Source organism: Cajanus cajan, chromosome 4, assembly GCF_000230855.2.
Source record: "Cajanus cajan strain Asha chromosome 4, NIPB_CcT2T_4, whole genome shotgun sequence".
NCBI lineage: Eukaryota > Viridiplantae > Streptophyta > Magnoliopsida > Fabales > Fabaceae > Cajanus > Cajanus cajan.
The window spans coordinates 32410904-32437208 of NC_138520.1; the positions used below are offsets into that span (position 1 = coordinate 32410904).

The 26305-nt window shown below is 40.0% G+C and overlaps 1 pseudogene; it reads right to left on the reverse strand.

The window, feature by feature from the left end:
- Positions 1-10691: 10691 nt before the first annotated feature.
- On the reverse strand, positions 10692-15106 carry LOC109794200 (metal tolerance protein 4-like; annotated as a pseudogene).
- Positions 15107-26305: the final 11199 nt, after the last annotated feature.

Sequence of the window (26305 nt, forward strand, 5' to 3'; positions counted from 1 at the left end):
CTTATCCGACAGCGGGGGCTCTATCTGTGCCGCCAACTCCCTCCAACGTTGGGCGTACGCCTTGAAGGATTCATCGTTCCTTTTACTCAAGGCTTGAAGATCAGACCTATCGGGTGTTAGGTCGATGTTGTATTTATAGCGCTTGAGAAAGGCGTCGGCCAACTGCCTCCATGTATGTACTAGATTTCCATCTAGCTGCATATACCAGTTGAGTGTAGTTTCAGCTAAGCTCTCTTGAAAGCAGTGGATCAAGAGCTTTTCATTTGTGGAATATGCAGCCATCTTGCGACAGTACATGGTGAGATGACTTTTGGGGCAAGTCGATCCCACATACTTTGGGAAATCCGGCACTTTTAGGAGGGAATTGAATGTCCCTCACTAAGCACATGTCGGTGGCATCTTTGATGTCAAAATCATGCCCCTCCATAGCCCTTAGCCGATCCTCGAGGGCGTGGAATTGTTCCTTTGATACTTCGGGCTCTTTAATCATAATTCCAGCCCCAAGATGTACAGCGTGTGGAGGATCTTTTTCATGCTCTTCCTCCTCTCCCTCATGATGGGACCCATGATCACTGTGATGAGATTCATGGATGTTGTGATGACGCATGAGTTCCATCATTTGCGCCATTTGGTCTTTAAGTTGTGAAAGCTCGGTTGTGAGCTTTTTGTTTTGTTCCTCCAGCGCTTCCATCTTCTTGATTTTTTGTGCGCGTGTGAGGACAGAGAGATGACCAGCCACTTTCTAAAAATGAATATTTAATCTAATTAATTTATGGAATGAATACGCTCTTGACATGAGCTTGATAACCTTCCATTTTTAAGGCGCTGCCTTTTTAAAACAGAGTGTTACCACCCTCCTTGACTTATGATCTCTCCTCAACGGAGAATCTCGATAATTATGGGTCACTTTTACTCATGTCAAGAGGTATTGGTGAACCTAAAATGCATGGTTTATGAGGATGCATGATATCTTTATTGGTAATGATGCACATGCTCCTCACTTTTATTATATTTTCACACATGGTCTTTCCTCTCATGTCATGGTTTTTTCTTGCATGGGGATTATTCTTTAGACCTTATCACGAGGTTATTTATTAATGCACAAACAATTGCACATAAGCATTTACACAAACAATTCACTCATCCACGAACAGTCACGAGCGGATCACGAGGTAGGGGTCTCCTGCAGAAAAGTGCATATTCAAGGAGGATCTAACTGTTCTCACTTGGTCAAAGGCCCCCAAGGTGCCCCCATTATAGGGACCCAATTCCTCTCGTTGTAAGTCGATGGAAAGTTCCAACGCACTGTCGGACTCGAGTTCATGGTTATCACCTTGAGTGATGCTTTCCGACAACGGTCTACGGGCACCTATAGACCCATTCGACAACCGGCCGTACTAACATCCACTCCCTATGGTTAATCACTCATGCCCCCGGGTATAGAGGGAACTGTTGTGTGCAAAGGTTTGTGTGCAGTTTTTATTTCAAACAATTGCGTAAATTTAAAAATACAACAATTATTAAAGCCATATAATAAATCATGTTATCATACAAGCAAGGGGTAATAGAGTAATTTTTAACTATTATTTGTTAAAAATAATCTGTCACTAAATGGGACTGACTCTCGAAGCTTCCCCAGTGGAGTCGCCATCTGTCGCCACCGGCCCAAACGGGCCTCGGCGGTCGCGAAGACGGTCGAGCTCGCTTTTATTTTAGTTTTGAAAATGTATTGGATTATTAGAACGACTTGTTCTCAAACTGAGACCTTGTCGATCTTATCCAATTTATTTATTAAAAGTCTCACTAATCCATATTAATCCCAAGCGGGACCCTCCATGGATTAGTGGTTTTCGCAAAAGGAGGGTTCGTGGAGTCGCCACCAATGTTTTACTCAAAACATTGGAAAAAGGGATAAGGCAATTGATTTTATAAATCAACTTTGGCCATTACAACCAGAGTCGGGTAAGGGAGTCGGTTACGCGTGGGGAAGGTGTTAGCACCCCACAGCGCCCCTTTCGGGTTCCCTATGACAGATTATTTCTAAAATAATAGCGTAAAATTACTAAATTACCCCTATTTATTATAAGCGATTATAAATTAACTATCTACATGATGACAGTTTAAATATGCACACAGAAAGCAGTAAAAGGAAGGATTTAAGAAGAAACCTTTTGAAGCGTGCTTTTATATATTGAGTAAAACTGGGAAGCTTTTTGGCGTTCCCTCGCTCTACAAGCTCGCTCGCTCTCTCCTATAAAATTTTGACTATGGAAATCCGGAGGATTTCCCTTCGACTAGGTTCGAATCTCCAAGCTAAGTGCTCGGAATTCCAGAACTTCGTCGGATCGACTCCCAGAGAGATTTCTAGGGCAGAACACTGCTCAAAAACCCCAGAATACTCAAGGAGGGAGTCAAAACTGAGTGTAAAAAGTGTGGAATGACGTCCAATTGACGTCATATTTATAGGGAATAGGCGCAATACGGCCTACAGGAGCAATACGGCCGTATTGAAATTTTTGAACTTCAATACGGTCGTATTGAGTTCAATACGGCCGTATTGAAATTCAGAAATTTCAATGCGCCCGTATTGAGTTCACTGCGGCTGTATTGAAGCTTCAATACGGCCGTATTGATTTCAGTACGGCCGTATTGAAGTTTCAGAAACTTCAATACGCCGTATTGAGTTCACTGCGGCCGTATTGAAGCTTCAATACGGCCGTATTAAGTTCAGTACGGCCGTATTGGGCTTCATTCCCTCCACTTCCTTATTTTGAGCTATTCTAAGACCTCTAGACCTACAGAGAACCCTCCTAGGGCCTTCCAGGAGTCCTTCTGGCTGATCTTCCTTCAGTCTTCGAGAGTCTTCAAGCTTTATTTCCGACCCGGACAATTTTAGGGGTCTACATGCCCCAAATTTATAGTCTCCAATTTCTCTTGACGAGCTTCTTGATCTAGCAATCTTTGCAGATCCGGAGAAATGGTTTCCTCATCACTGTCCAACTCAAACCTTTCACCTTCGGATCCCGGTCAGAGCGAACAATTACAGACATAATTATTTTATTGGTTCTGTTTAGGTTTAGAATTATTAATGTTAATGAGGAAAGAGAGAAAAGAACAAAAAAGAGAATAATGTGAAAAATGCCTCTTTATTGATATGTATTAAAACTGTACAAAAACCCTTATTTACATGAAAAGGTTCTCATGATCTCGGGTACTGATCATGAGTCCCTAAAAGAGAAATATGAAGGGGCCCTATCGTGGCTTGTTCTTCTCTCTACTCCTGCTTTGGCAGAGGATTCTTGCTCACGTCGGGCGCTGTCGAATCGAAGGTGACCCACCCGGCATCAATAAGGTTTTGGACCTTGTATTTGAGAGCTAGGCATCTCTCTGTTGAATGCCCTGGTGCCCCCGAATGGTATAAACATTTGTCTTGTGGCTTGTACCAATCGGGGTAAGGTGGGTCGATCTTCCTTGGTGGAACATGAGCTAGAAGTTTGGCTTCTACTAGCTTCGGCAGGAGATCGCTATAAGTGGTCGGAAGTTTATCAAACTTCTTCACAGGGATGAATTGCGATCTTCCTGACTTCGAAGTGGAAGAAGATGAAGAAATGGTTATGGCGTTGACTCCTTCCTCCTTCTTCTTCCCAAAGGTCTTCTTAGCTTCGGATGATTGGGAGGGCTTTGCTAGCTTCCCACTTTTAAGTCCTTGTTCCACTCTCTCCCCAATGGTGATGATGTCCGAGAAGAGTGTCGTTGTGTTCCCTATCATTTTATCGTAATAGGGACCAGTCAACGAGTTGATGAATAAGGACACCGTCTCCTTATCCGACAGCGGGGGCTCTATCTGTGCCGCCAACTCCCTCCATCGTTGGGCGTACGCCTTGAAAGATTCATCATTTTTCTTACTCAAGGCTTGAAGATCTGACCTATCGGGTGTTAGGTCGATGTTGTATTTGTAGCGCTTGAGAAAGGCGTCGGCCAACTGCCTCCATGTACATACTTGATTTCCATCTAGCTGCATATACCAGTTGAGCGCGGTATCAGCCAAGCTCTCTTGGAAGCAGTGGATCAAGAGCTTTTCGTTTGTGGCATATGCAGCCATCTTTCGGCAGTACATGGTGAGATGACTCTTGGGGCAAGTTGATCCCACGTATCTCGGGAAATCTGGCACTTTAAATTTGGGAGGGAATTGAATATCCCTCACTAAGCACATGTCAGCGGCATCTTTGATGTCAAAATCATGCCCCTCCATAGCCCTCAGCCGATCCTCTAGGGCGTGGAATTGTTCTTTTGAAACTTCGGGCTCTTTAATCATGATTCCAGCCCCAATAGGTATGGCATGTGGAGGATCTTCTTCATGCTCTTCCTCCTCTCCCTCATGATGGGACCCATGGTCACTGTGATGAGATCCATGAATGTTATGGTGACGCATGAGTTCCAACATTTGCGCCATCTGCTCTTTGAGCTGTGAAAGCTCGGTCGTGAGCTTCTTGTTTTGTTCCTCTAGCGCTTCCATTTTCTTGATTTTCTTTGCGCGTGTGAGGACAGAGAGATGACCAGCCACTTTCTAAAATGAATGTTTATTCTAATTAGCTTATTTATGATATGAATACACTCTTGATGTGAGCTTGATAATCTTTCATCTTTGAGGCGCTGCCTTTTTAAGATGAAAGTTTATCACCCTCCCTAGGCTATTATCTCTCCACAACGGAGAATCTCAATAGTCACGGGTCTCTTTCACTCACATCGAGAGGGTATTAGTGAACCTATAAATGATGATGAGGATGCATGAGGTATTATTGATAATGATGCCTATGCTCCTTACTTTTATTATATTTTCACACATTGGTTTTTCCTCTCATGTCATGACATTTTCATGCATGGGGATTATTTTTTAGACCTTATCACGAGGTTATTTATTAATGCACAAACAATTGCACATAAGCATTTACACAAACAATTCACTCATCCACGAACAGTCACGAGCGAATCACGAGGTAGGGGTATCCTGCAGAAATGGTGCATATTCAAGGTAGGTTCTAACTGTTCTCACCAGTCCAAGGCCCCCAAGGTGCCCCCATTATAGGGACCCAATTCCTCTCATCGTAGGTCGATGGAAAGCTCCAACGCACCGTCGGACTCAAGTTCATGGTTATCACCTTGAGTGATGTTTTCCGACAACGGTCTACGGGCACCTATAGACCCATTCGACAACCGGCCGTACTAACATCCACTCCCTATGGTTAATCACTCATGCCCCCGGGTATAGAAGGAACTGTTGTGTGCAAAGGTTTGTGTGCAGTTTTTATTTCAAACAATTGCGTAAATTTAAAAATACAACAGTTATTAAAGCCAAATAGATAAACATGTTATCATGCAAGTGAGGGGTAATAAAGTAATTTTTAACTATTATTTGTTAAAAATAATCTGTCACTAAATGGGACTGACTCTCGAGGCTTCCCCAGCGGAGTCGCCATCTGTCGCCACCGGCCCAAACGGGCCTCGGCGGTCGCGAAGACGGTCGAGCTCGCTTTTATTTTAGTTTGAAAATGTATTGGATTATTAGAACGACTTGTTCTCAAACTGAGACCTTGTCGATCTTATCCAATTTGTTTATTAAATGTCTCACCAATCCATGTTAATCCCAAGCGGGACCCTCCATGGATTAGTGGTTTTCGTAAAAGGAGGGTTCGTGGAGTCGCCACCAATGTTTTACTCAAAACATTGGAAAAAGAAGTTTAAGGCAATCGATTCAAAAATCGACTTCGGCCATTACAACCAGAGTCGGGTAAGGGAGTCGGTTACGTGTGGGGAAGGTGTTAGCACCCCACAACGCCCCTTTCGGGTTCCCTATGACAGATTATTTCTAAAATAATAGTGCAAAATTACTAAATTACCCCTATTTATTATAAGCAATTATAAATTAACTATCTACATGATGACAGTTTAAATATGCACACAGAAAGCAGTAAAAGGAAGGACTTTAAGAAGAAACCTTTGAAGCGTGCTTTTATATATTTCGTAAAACTGGGAAGCTTTTTGGCGTTCCCTCGCTCTACAAGCCCGCTCGCTCCCTCCTATAAAATTTTGACTATGGAAATCCGGAGGATTTCCCTTCGACTAGGTTCGAATCTCCAAGCTAAGTGCTCGGAATTCCAGAACTTCGTCGGATCGACTCCCAGAGAGATTTCTAGGGCAGAACACTGCTCAAAAACCCCAGAATACTCAAGGAGGGAGTCAAAACTGAGTGTGAAAGTGTGGAATGACGTCCAATTGACGTCATATTTATAGGGAACAGGCCCAATACGGGCTACAGAATCAATACGGCCGTATTGAAATTTTTGAACTTCAATACGGCCGTATTGAAGTTCAATACGGCCGTATTGAAGCTCAGAAATTTCAATATGGCCGTATTGAGTTCACTGCGGCTGTATTGAAGCTTCAATACGGCCGTATTGATTTCAGTACGGCCGTATTGAAGTTTCAGAAACTTCAATACGCCGTATTGAGTTCACTCCGGCCATATTGAAGCTTCAATACGGCCGTATTAAGTTCAGTACGGCCGTATTGGGCTTCATTCCCTCCACTTCCTTATTTTAAGCTATTCTAAGACCTCTAGACCTACAGAGAACCCTCCTAAGGCCTTCCAGGAGTCCTTCTGGCTGATCTTCCTTCAGTCTTTGAGAGTCTTCAAGCTTTATTTCCGACCCGGACAATTTTAGGGGTCTACAGTGGACTTGGACTTTTACCTATGCATTTGGGAGTTGGACTTGAGACCTTATTGACCTTATTGAACCTATTTTGAGACCTTAGGAGTGGCTGGACCGAAACACTTAAAAGACTTAAGCAAGTGGACTAAACACTAACCCATTCTAGTGCCATTCTAGGATTACTCTTTTGTGTGCTTCCTATTTTTTGATTGCGTCTTAATTTTAGTTTGTCTTTTCTTTGGCCTCTATTATTTTGTCTTCATCAATTCTCTCTGAGTTTAGCCTTCTCCTAATTGTGCATTTTCAGTTTTTATTTCCTTGGACTCTTGCTCTTGGGTTGGTTTCATTTTGTTTGTAGGTGAAGAACCTATCTAGCAAACTAGCAAACTTTTGGTGGATTTGAGTGGAGGAGTGAACCGAATCCAAACCTAGCCTTTGGAGGGATTTACACCATACAAAAGGAGTGATTAAACACTTAGAGAGGACTAACAAGTTTGCTCTTTGTGAAGGAACCTAAGTGGAGGAGTTTGAAGACCTAGAACTTTTGTTTTCATAATTTTGCTTGGAATTTTCTTTTCGGCCTCTTGTGTTTTTGGGCCTTAGTTTCATTCTTTTGGTTTGTAATTTGGCCATTTCTAAACCTCTTCACTTTGGTTTTAGTTCGTGTAGTTGAAGGTGATTTGAAAACCTTCACCTAGGACCTCGACTAGAATATGTTTTAAGTGCTTTCCTTTTGCATGCTTTATAGTTTTTGGTAGTATAATTGTTAGGACTTTTATCTTTGCTCCAATTTACGTTTAGAAGGCCTTTGCCTACTAGGGGTAACGTGCACACACTCACCTTATTGATTGTGCCAACTTGTTTTTGTAAGAAAAGTAGAAAAAGGCTTAGTGATTTTTACTAGATAAGGCTTGGTTATTAAGTGATTCTTTGTAGTCCACCTCCCTTTGAAAGTTCACATTGTACACTTAGGCCTTTTCCTACCTATCTTGCACTTTGAAAACCTTTTGTGAAAACTTTTCATCACTCACTCTTTGTGAAAATCTTTTTCAAAACCTTTTAACAAACATTTGTGAAAACCTTTTCCTTGATCAAAGATGAGTGATCATTCTTGTGTCCATGGTCATAATTCTTGTAGTTCTAAGTCTAGTGTTAGGGATGAACTTAGGCAACTAAAGAAGTACCTATGAAAAAAAGAAGAGGAAAATTTAAAAAGAGAGGAAGAGATGAGAAGAAAAGAAAAAGAGTTTGAAAAGAATAATGAGGAAATAAGAAATTTACTTGCAAAGTTGGTAGAAACTAGTGGATCCAAACCTAGGATTGTTCCAACTAGATCTCAAAAAGAAGTTAGAGTCCCTAGGACCATGCATGAGGAAGAAAATACAAAAAGAGAGGAAGGACTTAGAAGGAAAGAAAAAGAAAAGAAAATAGAAAAGAAAGAAAAAATAAAGAAAAGTATAGAAAAAGTTCAAGAGTGGTTAGAAAATGAAAAACAACAACCAACACTCTTAGAGAAGAGTAAGGAGGATAATGTTTCTTCCAAAGGGCTTATGCTTGAAGAAAGTCACTTTCCCATTGAAAATGATTTAAAAGAGACTTTCTTCATTCATCAAGACCTTAACTCTTTCTCTCACGTTGCCACTAGTCATGAGGTGGAGATTCAAAAACAAATCCCTTTTAAAGAAAAAGAATCTCAACTTCAAGATTTAGTGAAGAAGAAATGGACTTCACTTAGTCTCACTTCTTGTGCTACTTCCTTGGTGGTGCCCAAGGAAGATAAGCCTTTTCTCTTTAAGCCTCTTTATACTTTAGTTGTCCTCATAAAGCACCCAACTTTTGATTTGTATGATTTGTTGGATACATCTCATGGTGTCCTATTTTCTATTTTTGATCTTGAGGGAAGTTCAAACTTATTTCAACTTAACTTGGTTACTTCCCTACAAGACAAACTTAGATTATATGAGTTTTCTAAACTCCTCTTGACACCTTTTTCTCATATGTATCTAACAAATAATGCAATACAAAGTTGTTTAGGTAATTGTTTAGTTAAGGTTTCTTTATTTTCTAGTATATACCTAGGTCTCTACATTGGGTACCTAAAACAAGATATTTTAGTTTTTAGGACTAATGCATTAGTGTGCTATAGTTTTAGTCTTTTTACCTTTTTAGGTTTTGGTTATACATCTAGACTTCACTATGGGGAGGATCCTATCTTTCGCATTAGAGAGTCTAGTCCTTTTAATTTAGACAATCTTTTTCGCATTTTTAATAGAACTCCTCTTACGATACACTTTCCATGTCTATCATATACTATTACCTCTAATGTTTATTTTTATGTTTTTGTTGGTCATGATGCCCAACATGAGGAACCTCTTGATTTGAGGTCAAATCCTTTTCAAGAGGGAGGGAATGATGGAATAACACTAAGGCCGAGAAGACCAAGAGGTGATATATTAAAGGAGGCAAGAGGAATGGGTTAGTGAGGCCACTTTTGGACCTTAGCCCCTAAGTTCTTATTAGCATAACATTTATTTTTATTCCTATTTTGCCCTTGTACTTTGGGGTATTTTAGTCATAGAATTTATTTTACTTGTATTTCCAATTTTACCCTTGTATTTTGGGGTGTTTAGGACTTAGAATTTATTTTCTTTTGTATTTCCCATTTTACCCTTGTATTATGGGGTGCTCTAGATTATTAGGGTCTTTAATTTTGGGCTAGGGTGTTAATTAGAGGGTGACGCATTTTTTGTGCTTATTGGGTCTATTTTTGGTGTTAGAAAGGCTTAGGCCCAAGTGGAGGGCAAAGGTTGCATGGTCTTATCATGCACCTAGATATAGCCAATCTAAACCCAAAGATTCCATCCTTGGCCACCAAGTTGCATCTAGGGTTAATTTGCATTTCATTTGGAATGCATTTGCCTACTCCAAATGCAACCCTAGATGCCTCCCCTCCTATAAATACCCAACACCCCACACCTTGTAAATACTTTGGATTATATGAATTTGAGAGAGCATTTCTTTGCCTCAAATCCTATCCTTAGTCACTAGGTTAGTTTTGGCTAGCATCCTTCATTCTCCACCCTTGGAGAGTGAAACCCTAGATTGGCCTCCATCTACACTTGGAGTAAGCCAACCTTGATCATTCATACACCATTCATCATACACTTCCGCCACCTACAACCATTTCACGCCTAGCTTCCCTTGTCACCATAAACCTCCCTTTTGTCTACCCTTTGGTGAGCCTAGATCATGGGCAAGGTGTCTCCCTTCATCACACTATCATCAACCATGGAAGGAGGGATGCCATTAGAATCTTTGGCTTGGTTAAGCTACAAATAGGTGCATGATAAGACCATGCAACCTAGGTGCCCTTCTCTTGGGCCTAAGCCTTGTCAAGTCCAAAAATAAATCCAATGCTTACCAAAAACAAGTCTAGGCCTAGTTTCCAACTCTAATAAAATATCCTAGTTACAAAATAATATCCTATAATCTAAGGCACCCCAAAAGTATAAGGGTAAAATGGGAAGTACAAGTAAAAATAAATCATATGACCATGGCAACCCAAAATACAAGGGTAAAATGGGAAATACAATTAAAAATAAATCTTATGTCTAAGGTACCCAAAATACAAGGGTAAAATAGGAAAATAAAAACAAGGGTAAAATAGAAAATAAATTTCATACTAGCCAAGCTCAGGAGAATGATTAATACTCCATAATCATGAGGAGCATGTCTCAAGGAATGTTAACTCCTCTATCCTCTTCCATTCTCCTAGATGTAGGCCTAGTGATGGGTCCCACATGTAGTTCCAAGGATGGTCTTCCATCATTCCCTCCTTTTTTAGAAGGATCTATCCTCATATCAATATTCCTATCCATGTCCTTAGCTCCTACAAAAGGTGTGGGACCATAATTATTAAAATAAACTACTACAAACTTTCCTACGCAATCCTTAAGTACATGATTCATTAGATGCATGAAAGTGCTAGGGGCATTGGTGAGGCCAAAAGGCATCACTAACCATTCATATAAGCCAAATTTGGAAAATTTAATTGCCCCATGGAATTCATCCATCATATCATCCAGCCTAGGGATTGGGTGCATATACTTTATTTATTGATGGCTTTCTATAATAGGTGCACATCCTCCATTTTCCATCTTTCTTTGGAACCAAAAGAATGAGGATGTCACAAGGGTTAAAATTCTTTTGAACCTAACCTTTATTTATTTTTAAAGGGAAGACTCTTTTCTTTTCTTTTCTTTGTTTTATTTATTTTTGTTTTTCTCCTCTTTTTCTCTCTTGGCTTTCACTTTGAGTTGATCCTCATTCACTTGAGAATGTGATAGAGGACACCACACAAACTTCTTACCTAAGTGTTAGAAACTTTTTTTATTTGTGAGACCACTACTACAAGATGCATATTCTACATCGGTTCTCTAAAGGCATCTACATCGGTTCTAAAACCGATGTAGAATAAAGCGACGTAGAAAATGTATACATTTTTACATCGATTTTCTTGAGAACCGATGTAGATTGCATTTTTTTAAAAAAAATCATGCTTATTTTTGGATTATTTCTGATTACTTCTGGAGCACGACCAGTTTTCAAGGATTTGAATAGTGTTTGGCAGTACCTGAAAACAAATAACAGCAATAAGACATAGGCCAATTGCAAATAATACAATAAAGTTGATGCCAAATCCTAGTTTGGCAAATAATTCTGCATCAATTTCTAATACAAGACAACTAAAAAAAGGTTCATCTAGTTAAGTAAAACTGAAAAGGAATAGTGTATAAAATCTTTCATGGTTGACCAAAAAAACAGTTCTTTCTTGGTAGTGAAATTTTAAAACTTTGCTTTTGAGTGACGGCAACACTAAAGAGAACAGGTGGAGGCAGGAAGAGCAAGAGATGAGAAAAAGGATCAACTTTCCAACAGAAATGCTAGATAGTAATTATAGCTAATCTACTACCAATGCTCACTTATTGTTTTCTCTCATGAGTGTATATACTTGCATTTTCCATGACGGTGCAGGACCAATTTGAAATAGTGTAAATTGCAAGCAAAATAGCTCCAATGGGATCAATCCACCAATAATATTTATCACCAAGAACAGCTGCAGCTAATCCAACCACATTTGTTACAACATCAAAGTGGTGATCTTGCAAGTTGGCATTTTTGAGATGGTTCAATTGTATTTTAACTTCATAAAGCAAACATCAGAAGAGAACCACCCGTACATCTGCATAGGCACGAACAATCCTTTTTCCTGAGCTTCTACAGTAAAGCCAGAGCATAAGCTTCACCATTATTGAAAATACCATAATAGAGTACAACCATATTAGCCGTTCAACAGTCATCTTTTCAGGAGGACTGTTTTGTATTAGTGTTGTACAGCGGTGATTAATACCTGAAAGCTTGTAGCGAAATGGATTAATCCAATGTATCATGTAAACTATTGTACTTGCACGTAAATGTACCAATACTCTTTAGTGCTTTTAAGAGAACGAGTTTGCGAAAAGTGAAAACTGTAAATTATCAAAATATGCTATTTTAAAAGCAGTAGGATTCTAATTATTGACGCTTGACCATATAAATCAATATGTTGAAGTTCACTTTTTATCCATCATTTCATTAACAAAATTAAGTTGAAGTTATCTGATTCCAATGACAAAAAGCTACCTGTTATCAATTCTTTGAGGCAAAAAACAATGTATGTAAAGTATAAAAACTTAGGGAAGATCATAGTAGTCAATCCCGGATAGCGGAGCGGAGCGGTCCACCCTAAAACTGGGATAGCGGGATGACGCGGAGCGGGATAACCGCTATTTTAATATTAATTTATATATATTAAATAATTAATAATATATATATAAAAGCTAAAAAAAACAAAAAATAATTCTAAATTCATGTATTAAACATTTTTAATAATTAAAAATTCATAGTGAAGTAAACAAAATAAAAAAAATTAAGAAAACAAAATATTTAAGGTCTTATATTAAATTTTTTATTACTTAAAATATTATCTGAATTAATAATAAAGAGAAGTTATTTTCAAAAAAAAATAGTGAAGTAAAAGGCCCTTAATCAAATTAAAAGATAAAATAAAACTTGGCCCATTTGGCCCATTTGGCCTAACCCTAATTATTTTTCCACCTTGAGACTCAAGCAGCCGTCACCGCTCCTCTTAGAAGAAGACAAGACTGTAGATGCTGGAGAAGACTGAGCCACCATCGGAGAAGACAGCGCCGCTGTCGGAGAAGACAACCGCTGTCGGAGAAGACAGCGCCGCTGTCGGAGAAGACAGCACCGCTGTCAGAGAAGACAGCACCGCTGTCGGAGAAGACAGCACCGCTGTCGAAGAAGACAGACCGACGAAGATCCGCCGGAAAAAAAAGAGAAGTTTCGTCGCCTACTCGCGATCGCGCCGCCACGCGCCCCCGCTTTCGCGGCCGCTCCGACCGCTCCTTCAAAACGCTCCGCAACAAACTTTTTGAAGCGGCACGGAGCCGCTCCGCTCCGACGCGCCGCGATTGCGGCCACGACAACCGCTATTGACTACTATGGGGAAGATACAGACATGGCACTTACTGCATTCTTTCTAATACTAGGATCTTTTAATTTATGGTCCAGTGGAAAATGAGGCTTCTGTCAAAATGATATTTTCCAAGTTTACCAAAGACAAAAATAATTTTCAACCAATTAGATTCTAAAGACAAGAACAATAGGAAAAAAAATTAATTCCTTTAGATTGGTTTGCATTAAGCGTAAGGTACAAATGTACATTCAAATTGAAATCTGAATGAGAAATCTTTTAATTAAAAAAAATATGAAATTTTGAATTAAATTTAATTAAATGAAACAGAATTATTTTGTAGCATGCACCTCCCAGGAGGAGGAAAAACTTTTGACATGGACATACAAGTCACAGCAGAATGAACGGTGTCAAAGCCAGGAATAGTTTAAGTTAGTGTGACTCACTAAGAGTTGCCATGACTGCTGCAAAGATAATAATGCCAACTGGTTGCACTCTTAGCTTTCCAATTGGATATTTGTAGATATTTATGTTCTTCATTGCAAGGTGAGTGAACCAAAGTATGCCACCAGCCATGAGATCAAGCAGAGAATCTAAAGTTGATGCTGCAATAGCTATTGACCCACTCCTTACAGTGGCATAAATCTAGGCATAGATACGTACATATAGTTATTTTATAGAAGAATTATCGGCAAGTACAATAGAAAAAGAAACACTTAAGGAGCTAATTATGACTAAAACAATCAATCAAGCTTCTTCCATATGTTCATATTGACACATGTATAAATTAATTTGTAAAATTTATCTTATTTAACTTCTCTAAAAGTTGATTTCAACTTATATATAAGTTAATTTTAACTTGAGAAACTTAATTCATTTCTTCATATTTTCAATATGGAAAGTTGATTTTGCAGGATTTGGCAGTACCTGAACAAAAGGAGTTGCAAAATTTCAATAAAATTGTTCATGACCCTTTCATTGTGTAGCACAACATGGATCATGGTTTTTGTATTGGAAACACCATAAAAATTAAAAATTAATGGCATTCAGGAAAACATAGGCCAATTGGAATTTTAGAATAGACATTATTTGCAGAAGCAAGGCATATGGAACAAATGCAGTGATTCACCGAAAAATGGAACTACCTGTCTACCATTCACTTGCATAAAATAAAGCAATCAATTAGAGAAGACTGAAACCATACTACTAACAAGAAGAAACAGAAGAAAGTAGCAAACACAAAGAAACTCATCAGTGCAAAAGATCTCTCCAATCCCTTTACATATCTGATAGAACAAAGTGAAAAAGTCCCTAGAATAATGACAAAGAACTAATTGTTGGAACCAGACAATTAAATCCATCAATATCAACTTCACCAAACTGCATTCACACCAAATAGACAATTTCACAAATAGCTATAAGCCCATATTACCACATTTTGTAATGCCGCACTAATACATGGACCAAAATATTTATCAAAACTCAGTATTTGAATAAAACTTTACTCCTAATTTAAAATAAGATGAAATTACCTGGAACTTCACACAAATACAGATCAAACTCGAAACCTCATTTTCAATTACCGCTATCCGCTTTCCATGTTGGGATGTGAGAATATGATTAAGGGGAGTAGTATGCATTACCCAAAACTCAGTTATAACACATTCAATCAATGAAAAGAAAACATAAAATAGAGTAAGAAATGTTTCAAATTTTTCTAATTTATAATTTCGTCGTCATAAACCAAACAAGCCCTTACCTTTCCAGAGCCAACAAAGCCAGTTATGATGGTGGCAGGAATCCGATTATCGAGGGAAATCGAAGCAACTTCGTGGAGATTGAGGTCTGGGGCAGAGACCATGCCTCAGAAAGTTCCAAAATAAGGGTTACAAAATTGACAAGGGTCGGAGCCAGGGGCAACATAGGAATGGGAATGGAAGGTTCTGATTGAATGAACTGCAGTGCCAGATTGAAAGTGTTGGAAAAGGGTTTTGGTTGAGATTCTTAGAGTTGTGTACCTTGTCACCATTTTTTCCCAGATTGTGCTTAAACCCTAACCGAAATGTGCTTAAACCCTAACCCTAACCTTGTCGCCACGCTATTGACGGAGGCACGATGGAGGAGTGAGCGGAGAATAGTTTAGTGGAGAAGAAAGGAGAAGCGCTGTTGTGAGCCAGCTAGTGTGTGATTCATGCGAGGGTTGCTTCAAAAATCACCTTCTTGCAAGTGGAGATAAGTGTGTGCGAGAGTTTGGAGAGGCTGTTAGCGCGCGCGGAAGAAATTGCTCATCCCTTCTACATTGGTTGAAAGGACACCCGATGTAGAATACTTCATTTCTACATCGGTTTTAAGAAAAATCGATGTAAATTTTCTTATATTTTCTACTTAATTACAAGTTTGCCACCGCATATGTTTTTTACATCGTTTCTTAGAAATCCAATGTAAATATAGCGACGTAAAATAGTATTTTCCTAGTAGTGGGCCATCATGGATTGTTTTCTTGTCAAATTGCCATGGCCTCCCAAGTAAAACATAACTAGCCACCAATGGCACTATGTCACACAAAACTTCTTCTTTATATTTTCCAATGGAGATAGGTATGTTTGCTTGTTGGTTAACTACAATACCTCATTCCTCATTAATCCATTGCAATTTGTAAGGTTTAGGATGAGTTTTTATAGTTAATGCTAACTTAACAACCAATCTAGTACTACAACAATTGCAACTAGGCTCACTATCTAAAATGAGAGAACAAATGTTTTCTAAAACTTTGCATCATGTGTGAAACAAGTTCTATCTTTGAGATTGGTCAATTTTACTAGATTGATTGCCAAGGAGCCTTCTAACCATTAGCAAGTCTCCTTCACAAGGTAAGGTTTCTTCCTCAGAATCTATGGTTTCATCTTCCCTACTAGAGGAAGATGAAGTAGCTTCATCAAGGCTACTATAGTGATCTTGGCCTCTTAAAATCATAGTTTTCTTTGTAGGACATTGAGAAGCAATATGTCTTCTTCCACGACATTTGAAGCAGTTGATGTAACTTGACCTAGATTCTTTGGAAGGTGCTTTGAGAGAAGATTTTTCTTTTTTTTTTTCTTTTTTTTTTCTTTGGAATAAGGTTGGGAAGAGTGACTCTCCTTCTTGAAACTCTTGGAATAAGAGGGAGTGGAGTTTTTTCGAAAATATTTTCTTTTAAGTTGATGCTTCACCCTTGAACAAAGTTGAACAAGTTCATTCAAATCTCGATAAGGTAAAAGTTCAATTTTGTCTCTTATCTCAAGGTTAAGACCACTTTGAAATCTAGAGATGGTGATCATATCTTCCTCCCTAATCCTAGCCCTTATCATTAGTAACTCCATTTGTTGCCTATATTCCTCCACACTAGATGATGGAAAACTTAAGAAGAAACCAGATTGTTGTTGTCTTCTCTTCAAGTTCCTCTTTAGATCTTCAGCTCCTTGATTCTCCTTAAGCTTTGTTGAAGCTTCCAATGGAGGTAGGAGCTCCAAGGTTCACCTTAGAAGGTGAAGAACACTCTCAAGTGGCACCACTCCTTGGAAGAAGATTAGCCACTTCAAATTTCACCACACTCTTGTATGAAGAGGATAAGAGAAATGGATTCAAATCAAAGAGGTTTAAGACTTTTGAAAGAGAGAAAAATTAGAGGAAATTTCGAAATTCTCTCACTATATGCATCAAAAGTAGTTTACAAAGTGAAGGAAAAGACATATATAGTGAGGGAGTGGCTTGTTTTGCAAGATAGGCTAACTATGGTTCAAGGAGAACCATAGTTAGCCTTCTTACACTCAAGCTAACTGGTCTAGTAACTTGGAAGCTTATGGAACAAGCTATAGCTTAGAAGCTTGGGAAGCAAGCTATCCAAGTGTGTGGGAGAAGTCAAGGTAATTTTGGCCAAAGAAGGTGAGCTAGGCGGCCAAGCTTGTTTCCTACATTTAATCCAATTCAAAACTCTTAGATATGGTTTAGTTAGGTTCACCAAGTGATGGTGAGACCTAGCTAAATCATTTCCTTGGAAAAAAAATGGAGGAAAACAAGCCTAATATGTAAAATTTAGCCTAGGCCCACCAAAGGCCCAATAACTAGCTACACCTACACACCTTACTATTTGTCACCCCACTTCTACTACTAAAAATATAAAAATCAATGACCCTTAATACAAGGCCAAATAGAGTAAAAGTCTCTAAGTAACATACCCTAAAATCCTACTAAAGAGATAACCTATAAGAAAATAAAGAAAATGCCTCACAAATACAAAGGAAAAATATTCCTATACAAGCAACTACTATGTACAAGTATCATATAATGTATATATGTACCATCCTGGTTAGAATCCGATTTGATCCCTTTACACAGGTATTGATCTGATGTGTGGTGAATTAAGCCCTCTCACCTTACAGGCTTAGGGCTGGAAGGAAAGTGTACCATCCCGGTTAGAATCCGATCTGATCCCTTTACATAGGTATTGATCCGATGTATGGCCAACTAAGCCCTCTCGCCTTACAGGCTCAGGGCTGGAAGGAAAGTGTATCGTCCTAGTTAGAATCCAATCTGATTCCTCTGTATGGGTCCACTCGGTCAAAATCTGATCTGACCTCTCTACATGGATCCACTCGGTCAAAATCTGATTTGATCCCTCTACACAGGCGAACTCGGTCGAAAATCCGATTTGACCTTTTGCGCAGGTGCATTATCTCAGTCAGAATCTGATCCAACTTTCCCACATAGACACTGATCCGATATCAAGGAGAAAATCCCACCTTTAATTACCAAATATCTTTCAAATAAAAACAGTCATAAAAATCTCCACGCTCACAGGACCCATGAGGCCCATAAATAAGAAAGTATAAAACCTAAAACCCTAAGGCTAAGCAGGCAAATTACACTTTTGAATGCTCTAGCTCGGAGGCTTGATCTAGGAAGAAACCCTAGTCCACCCTTTGGCCGAAACATTTTGGTGCCCACCGTGGGGCCACGATAAAACCTTTTCCTACACCCCAAGAAATACAAAAAACCTACACCCTACCATGGCGATAGGCGGTGCTCCAAACCACGACCCACAACACCCTACTATGGAAGAGATGATCGCATTGATAACCGACTTAAGAGAGGAGAATGCATGATCTAGGGAAAGGGAGGAGGCCATTCAGCGAGAGAACGAGGAGATCAGACGATGAGCTGACGAGATGCAGGCCATGATAGCGGCTAATATGAGGACAACGGAAGAAGATAGTATGTCTGTCGCCACCGGCCCGAACGGGCCTCGGCGGTCGCGAAGACGGTCGAGCTCGCTTTTATTTTAGTTTTGAAAATGTATTGGATTATTAGAACGACTTGTTCTCAAACTGAGACCTTGTCGATCTTATCCAATTTATTTATTAAATGTCTCACCAATCCATATTAATCCCAAGCGGGACCCTCCATGGATTAGTGGTTTTCGCAAAAGGAGGGTTCTTTGGAGTCGCCACCAATGTTTTACTCAAAACATTGGAAAAAGGGATAAGGCAATTGATTTCATAAATCAACCTTGGTCATCACAACCAGAGTCGGGTAAGGGAGTCGGTTACGCGTGGGGAAGGTGTTAGCACCCCACAGCGCCCCTTTCGGGTTCCGTATGATAGATTATTTCTAAAATAACAGCGTAAAATTACTAAATTACCCCTATTTATTATAAGCGATTATAAATTAACTATCTACATGATGACAGTTAAATATACAAACAGAAAGCAGTAAAAGGAAGGACTTTAAGAAGAAACCTTTGAAGCGTGCTTTTATATATTTCGTAAAACTGGGAAGCTTTTTGGCATTCCCTCGCTCTACAAGCCCGCTCGCTCGCTCCTATAAAATTTTGACTATGGAAATCCGGAGGATTTCCCTTCGACTAGGTTCGAATCTCCAAGCTAAGTGCTCGGAATTCCAGAACTTCGTCGGATCGACTCCCAGAGAGATTTCTAGGGCAGAACACTGCTCAAAAACCCCAGAATACTCAAGGAGGGAGTCAAAACTGAGTGAAAAAGTGTCAAATGACGTCCAATTGACGTCATATTTATAGGGAACAGGCCCAATACGGGCTACAGAATCAATACGGCCGTATTGAAATTTTTGAACTTCAATACGGCCGTATTGAGTTCAATACGGCCGTATTGAAGCTCAGAAATTTCAATATGGCCGTATTGAGTTCACTGCGGCTGTATTGAAGATTCAATACGGCCGTATTGATTTCAGTACGGCCGTATTGAAGTTCAGAAACTTCAATACGCCGTATTGAGTTCACTGCGGCCATATTGAAGCTTCAATACGGCCGTATTAAGTTTAGTACGGCCGTATTGGGCTTCGTTCCCTCCACTTCCTTATTTTAAGCTATTCTAAGACCTCTAGAACTACAGAGAACCCTCCCAGGGCCTTCCAGGAGTCCTTCTGGCTGATCTTCCTTCAGTCTTCGAGAGTCTTCAAGCTTTATTTCCGACCCGGACAATTTTAGGGGTCTACAGTTGCCCCCCCTTTACTTAGTCAAACGGTCTTTTGGTGTACCGGCTGACAGGTAAAGGAGTTGACCCAATTGTCCGGGTGATGTGCCAACCTTCTGACTTGTAGCGTCTTCCGGTGGAAAATTGTTGAGTAGCCTCTCCAGGTTGTTGCATACCTCGGCGCTTCTGACAACCTCGGTAGCTAAGTTTAACACCAACGTGCCTCTGACGACGCTGATGGCTGAGTATTGTCTCTCCAGACCTTGAGTATTGTCTCTCCAGACCTTGAGTACTGTCTCTCCAGACCTTGAGTACTGTCTCTCCAGACTTTGAGTATCGTCTCTCCAGACTTTGAGTATCGTCTCTCCAGACTTTGTTTGAGTACCGTCTCTCCAGACTTTGTTTGAGTACTGTCTCTCCAGACTTTGAGTACTGTCTCTCCAGACCTTGAGTACCGTCTCTCCAGACTCTGAGTATTGTCTCTCCAGACCTTATTTGAGTACCGTCTCTCCAGACCTTGTTTGAGTACCGTCTCTCCAGACTTTGTTTGAGTACCGTCTCTCCAGACTTTGTTTGAGTATCGTCTCTCCAGACCTTGTTTGAGTACCGTCTCTCCAGACCTTGTTTGAGTACCGTCTCTCCAGACCTTGTTTGAGTACCGTCTCTCCAGACCTTGTTTGAGTATTGTCTCTCCAGACCTTGTTTGAGTACCGTCTCTCCAGACTTGTGCATACCTCGGTGCTCTCGACAACTGGGTAGCTGAGTATTGCCTTTTAGGCTTTGAGATGATTTTGTCTCCACAGTCCACGATGCTGCTTCGACGGTTTTTTCTGATTTTGTGCCACTGAGGGCTGGATAACACAGGGATCCGTCTAGGGGATGTGCAGTCATTCACAGGTTCCTGTGCCCCAACTTGCATTGCATTGTTGGTACCCATGGGGAATTTCTGACTCCTTGGGGTGTAGACACAGATGCTCTTTCTCTCTGAGTTGAGCGATGCCTTATGTTTGGCTGACGTCCTTTGACGTTGGTGGAGTATCCCGGTTCATCCTTATTCGGGTATCTCTTTTTGATTTTCTGATTTTTGCTGCCTCTGTGTAGGCTGTTATCCGCTGGGGATTCTGGATGTTGATTTTGTCTCCACAGTCCACGATGCTGTTTCGACGATTGTTTTTGATTTTTGTGCCACTGAGGGCTGGATAACGCAGGGATCCGTCTAGGGGATGTGCAGTTACTCATAGGTTCTTGTGTCCCAACTTTCCATTGAGTAGTTGGCGCCCATTGAGGAATTTCTGTTTCCTTGGGGTGTAGACACGAAGATGCTCTTTCTGAGATGAGCAGTGCCTTATGATTGGCTGACGTCCTTTGGACGTTGGTGGAGTATCCCGGTTATCCTTATTCGGGTAACTCTTTTTAATTTTTGGATTTTGTTGCCTCTGTGTAGGCTGTTATCCGCCAGGGGATTTTGTCATTGGTTTGTGATTGGCCTCTTCTGTTAGGCAGATCATCTTGATGTTCAATGATAGGCTGAGAGCCGGATTCCACTTGGGGAATGATTATTGATCTTTTTATGATTTTTCCTTTTGAAGGAGTGCCTCTTATGTAGGCGACTGAGGAATTGGGGCTCAGTGTTCGGCTGAGTGCCGTATTCCGCTTGGGGAATATTTATTGATATTTTTTTGATTTTTCTCCTTTTGCAGGGATGCCTCTGAGTAGGCGATTGGGGAATGAGGGATCTTATGTATCCCAGAGTATTATTTAGGAAGCCTCTGCAGGCTTAGCCTCACTCAGCGCTTTGAGTCGGAGAGCTATCTTCCACTGAGGAAGTGTTAAGTCCTTTGACTTGTATATACTGTTTGGATGATCGCACTTCCATTGGGGATTGCGTCGATTTTGCTTTGATAGCTCTCGCTGGGGATTCGTTCCGTGAGCTTGAGTTGAGGTTTCTCTGGGGAGTATTATTTCTGCGAGCCTCTCCAGGCTCATTTATTCTGAGAGAGTATTATTTCTGCAAGCCTCTCCAGGCTTTAGTTATGATGAAAGAGTATTATTTCGGCGAGCCTCTCCAGGCTCAATTATTCTGAAGGAGTATTATTTCGGCAAGCCTCTCCAGGCTCAATTATTCTGCGGGAGTATTATTTAGGCAAGCCTCTCCAGGCTCAATTATTTTGCGGGAGTATTATTTCGGCAAGCCTCTCCAGGCTCAATTATTTTGAGAGAGTATTATTTCGGCAAGCCTCTCCAGGCTCAGTTATTTTGAGAGAGTATTATTTCGGCGAGCCTCTCCAGGCTCAATTATTCTGTATGATTCGTTGGATTTCGTGTATTTTGCCCTTTTTTCGATTTTGGCTTTTTCTGTGTTTTTGCCTTTTTTGTTGATTTTGGCTTTTTCTGTATTTTTGTTGATTTTGCCTTTTTTGTTGGTTTTGGCTTTTTCTGTACAGAAATGTCTTAGTTATTCTGAGAGAGTATTATTTCGGCGAGCCTCTCCAGGCTCAATTATTTTGAGAGAGTATTATTTCGGCGAGCCTCTCCAGGCTCAGTTATTTTGAGAGAGTATTATTTCGGCAAGCCTCTCCAGGCTCAATTATTCTGAGAGTATTCTTTCGGCGAGCCTCTCCAGGCTCAGTTATTTTGAGAGAGTATTATTTCGGCAAGCCTCTCCAGGCTCAGTTATTTTGAGAGTATTATTTCGGCAAGCCTCTCCAGGCTCAGTTATTCTGAGAGTATTCTTTCGGCAAGCCTCTCCAGGCTTAGTTATTCTGTATGACGCTGTTGATTTTCTGAATCTTTGCATTTTGTTTGCTGCTGTCATACACAAGCAATTTTTCCTATTTTTTCTAATTTATGTAGTTGCCTCATGACGAGGTCTTTGAAAATTTCTTTATGGCCAATACGGCCGCATCCATTTCAGTACGCCCATGTTTGAGTTAAAAATTTGTTCATAACCCCGATTTTAGTACGGGTGTACTGAACATGGTACGGGCGCATTATTTTTTCTGAAATTTTATATTTTTTATTTTTTTGTTTTTTCAATAAACAGAGAATAAGTGATCTTCCAGTACACCTATCATCTGTATGCGTGTATGCAGTATGATGCACCTAATTCTATTTGATTCTTTTTTCAAAAGAATTAACCGATGCGTTTTTGTGTTTGGATTTTGCCATTCCTCCAGACGGACTGTGCTCTGCCGATTTCTGTTACCGAGGAATGATGCATATTTGATTTTGGTGTCATCAACCAAATGATCCTTCCCTTCCTTTAAAAGATATGTCAACCCTCCTATTGACCACTATATCTCCATGTTTCCACTAGATTATTCAAAAATCGTTGGGACAAGAGAGAAAAGAAGGAAAGGATATATTTTCAAAAGTTTGTGTTTTAGAGGGGATTATTTTATTTTGAAAAATGGATTTTGTAAGAATGGCTTGGCCAATGGTAGGCTTAAGTGTTTAGGTTTGTTCGATTAAACACTTATGAGGTTAAGCACATCTTTGTTATTAATGATTGTGCTTTGACAACTTGGATAACTTTTCTTGAGCCCCTTGTTGAATTCAATTGATGGTACCATCATGGATTTATTTTGTTTTTCTTTTTTTTGACGGCCCTAACTTTTGCCTAAAACACCCATTTGTGATGTCTTAGCGGGCTTTTGTTTTTGTTCATTATTTTGTAACCCTAATTTTTGCCTAGGTCACCCTTTTGTGGGATTCCTAGCGGGTCTTTTGCTCTTATTTTTGTGAAGCCCCCTTTTTGGGTTTCCTGCCGAGCTTATTATCTTTAGGATTTCTTTTATCCATGATGGCACTTATTGATGCCAAGAAAAGGTGCTCCAAGCTGTCATGCACATTTCCACATAAAAATGATGTGGGTTTATTATTATTAAGATGATTTTAACCTCATTCATGTTTATTCAAACAGGGTTAAAATAATGTGGTCTAGAATTTTATTGCAAGCAAGAAAAGAAGCAATAAAGAATTAATGAAGAATGATTTTATTATAATCATAATGGAAACATGTGCCCTATCGAGGCTCGGGGGTCGGGCTGTCCCCGAGGAGTGATCTCTAATAGTCACTGAGTCTATACATCCTTATCGGAAGGAGAAAAACATTTTGACGACGACGACCGGCCTTGACGCTTGTGAACCGGCCTTCCTAAAGATCTGGCTTAAAGAACGTCGAGAAGGATCTTGATTCCTCTTCGTTCTTTGATTTTTAACAGGGTTGTATCCTAACCCTTGTTTCCCCGGATTGTCCTTGATAATGGGTAGCTCCGGGATTCCTTGGGAGTACTTGTCTAATCCTTGTCCTGGCAAGTATCCGTTCTTGACGAGCATATGGGCTACCTTCTTCATTTCTCGGGGAAACGTTTCAACATTGGCAATTTCCAATGCTTGGAAGGCGGTTTCTAGAGCTTCCTCCACTGCATCCACGTAAGATGATGGAGGACCATCCTTGGTACTTCACTTCATGTGAGACCCATCACATGGTTCATAGCTATGGCCAATTTGATTAGTATAGGATTATTTTATTTTCCAATTTTACCCTTGTATTATGGGGTGCTTTAGATGATTAGGGTTTTTATTTTGGGCTAGGGTATTCCATTAGGAGGTGACGCCTATTTTGGTGGTTTTTGGATCTATTTTTGGTGTTAGAAAGGCTTAGGCCCAAGTGGAGGGCAAAGGTTGCATGGACTTATCATGCACCTAGTTGTAGCCAATCTAACCCCTTAGATTCCATCCTTGGCCACCAAGTAGCATCTAGGGTTCATTTGGCATTGCATTTGGAGTGCATTTGCCTTGTGAATTTCGGCCATGCATTGCTCCAAATGCAACCCTAGATGCCTCCCCTCCTATAAATACCCAACACCCCACCACTTGTAAATACTTTGGATTATATGAATTTGAGAGAGCATTTCTTTGCCTCAAATCCTATCCTTAGTCCCTAGGTTGCTTCGGCTAGCCTTCCTTCATTCTCCACCCTTGGAGAGTGAAACCTAGAGTGGCCTCCACCTACCTTGGAGTGAGCCAACTTTGAGCACCCAAACACCTCCACCCTAAGTGCTTCCGCCCAAACACCATCATTTCACGCCAACTTCCTTTTCCTTCACCATATATCCTCCTTTTGTCCACCTTGTTGAACCTAGATCAAGGGCAAGGCTTCCTCTCCTTCATCTCTACATCATTTCATGGAGAAGGAACCCATCAAGTGGTATCAAAGCCAAGGTTCTACAAGGGTAACATCTAATCCTTTTGAGTCTCTTTGAGTCTTTTTGCTTTCGGTCACTTCCCTTCTCCTTGCTTTCTTTGTGTGGCCGAATAGCTTTAGGGTTCACACCTTGTCCTTGTGAGCCTTCCATGCCATTTTAGGTTTCCATGTTTTAGGGTTGCCATGCTTTTCATATTTTTCTTGAGTCTCATATGAAAATTCTATAAACATGCTTTTTGATTTTTGAATCCACCTAAGTTTTGTCATTATTGTTTCCTATATTTTGTCTACATAAATTCCATGTATGTGCCAAACACTTTGCATGAAACACATCAACAAAATATGCCATCTTGCATTGCATAGTGGGCGTGACATATATGAACCATCTAGGAGTCATTCATGCATGCTATTTAGTCCTAGCATGTTCTAAGTGATTTTGTGATTTCCATGTGTAAACATTTCCTTGCACATGCATAACCGCCCACTCTCCCTTGCATTCTCACTTGATTTGGTTGTCTTTCTATGCCAAAAGAAACCCTAAAAGAATCTAAGAGGTGTGATGAAATTTGGTGCATAACAACTTGTGCTAAAAAGAACAAAAACCAATTCCACTCAAAAATATTCCCTAAGGACCTCTAAATTCACGCCACTTGTCCTACTCTTTCTCTCCTAAAAGTTTAACCTAATTTTTGACCATCCACAAGTGCAAAACCTAAGCAACATTTGGGCTTAATTTAAAAAAAAATTTCGGACCCAAGACATATAAAAGAAAGAATGCCGTGAGCAACAAAGAAAAAGACTAGAACAAAAAAATTCTTGGACCAAAAAGGACTTGTTGCTAGACTTGTGGACTTGGACAATTACCTATGCATTTGGGAGTTGGACTTATGACATTTTGACCTTAATTTGGGACCTTACCTTTGGCTGGACCGAAACATATAAAGGACTTAATCAAGTGAGCTTAAACACTTATTCATTCTAGTGCTTTTCTAGGATTATTCTCTTTGTGTGCTTCCTTTCTTTGATTGAGTCTTAATTTTTTTGCTTGTCTTTCTTGGCCTCTTTTGTTTTGTCATCTTAAATTCTCTTTGAGTTTAGCCTTTCTTAATTGTGCTTTTCAGTTTTTATTTCTTGGACTCTTGCTTTGGGTTGGTTTTAATTTCATTGTAGGTCAAAACCCACTCTAGTCAATTTTCACACCTTTGGTGGATTTGAGTGGAGGGGTGAACCGAATCCAAGCCTAGCCTTTGGAGGGACTTACACCACACATAAAGGAGTGAACAAACACTTGGAGAGGTCTAACAAGTTTGCTCATTGTGAAGGAACCCAAGTGGAGGAGTTTGAAGACTTAAATTCTTGTTTTGCA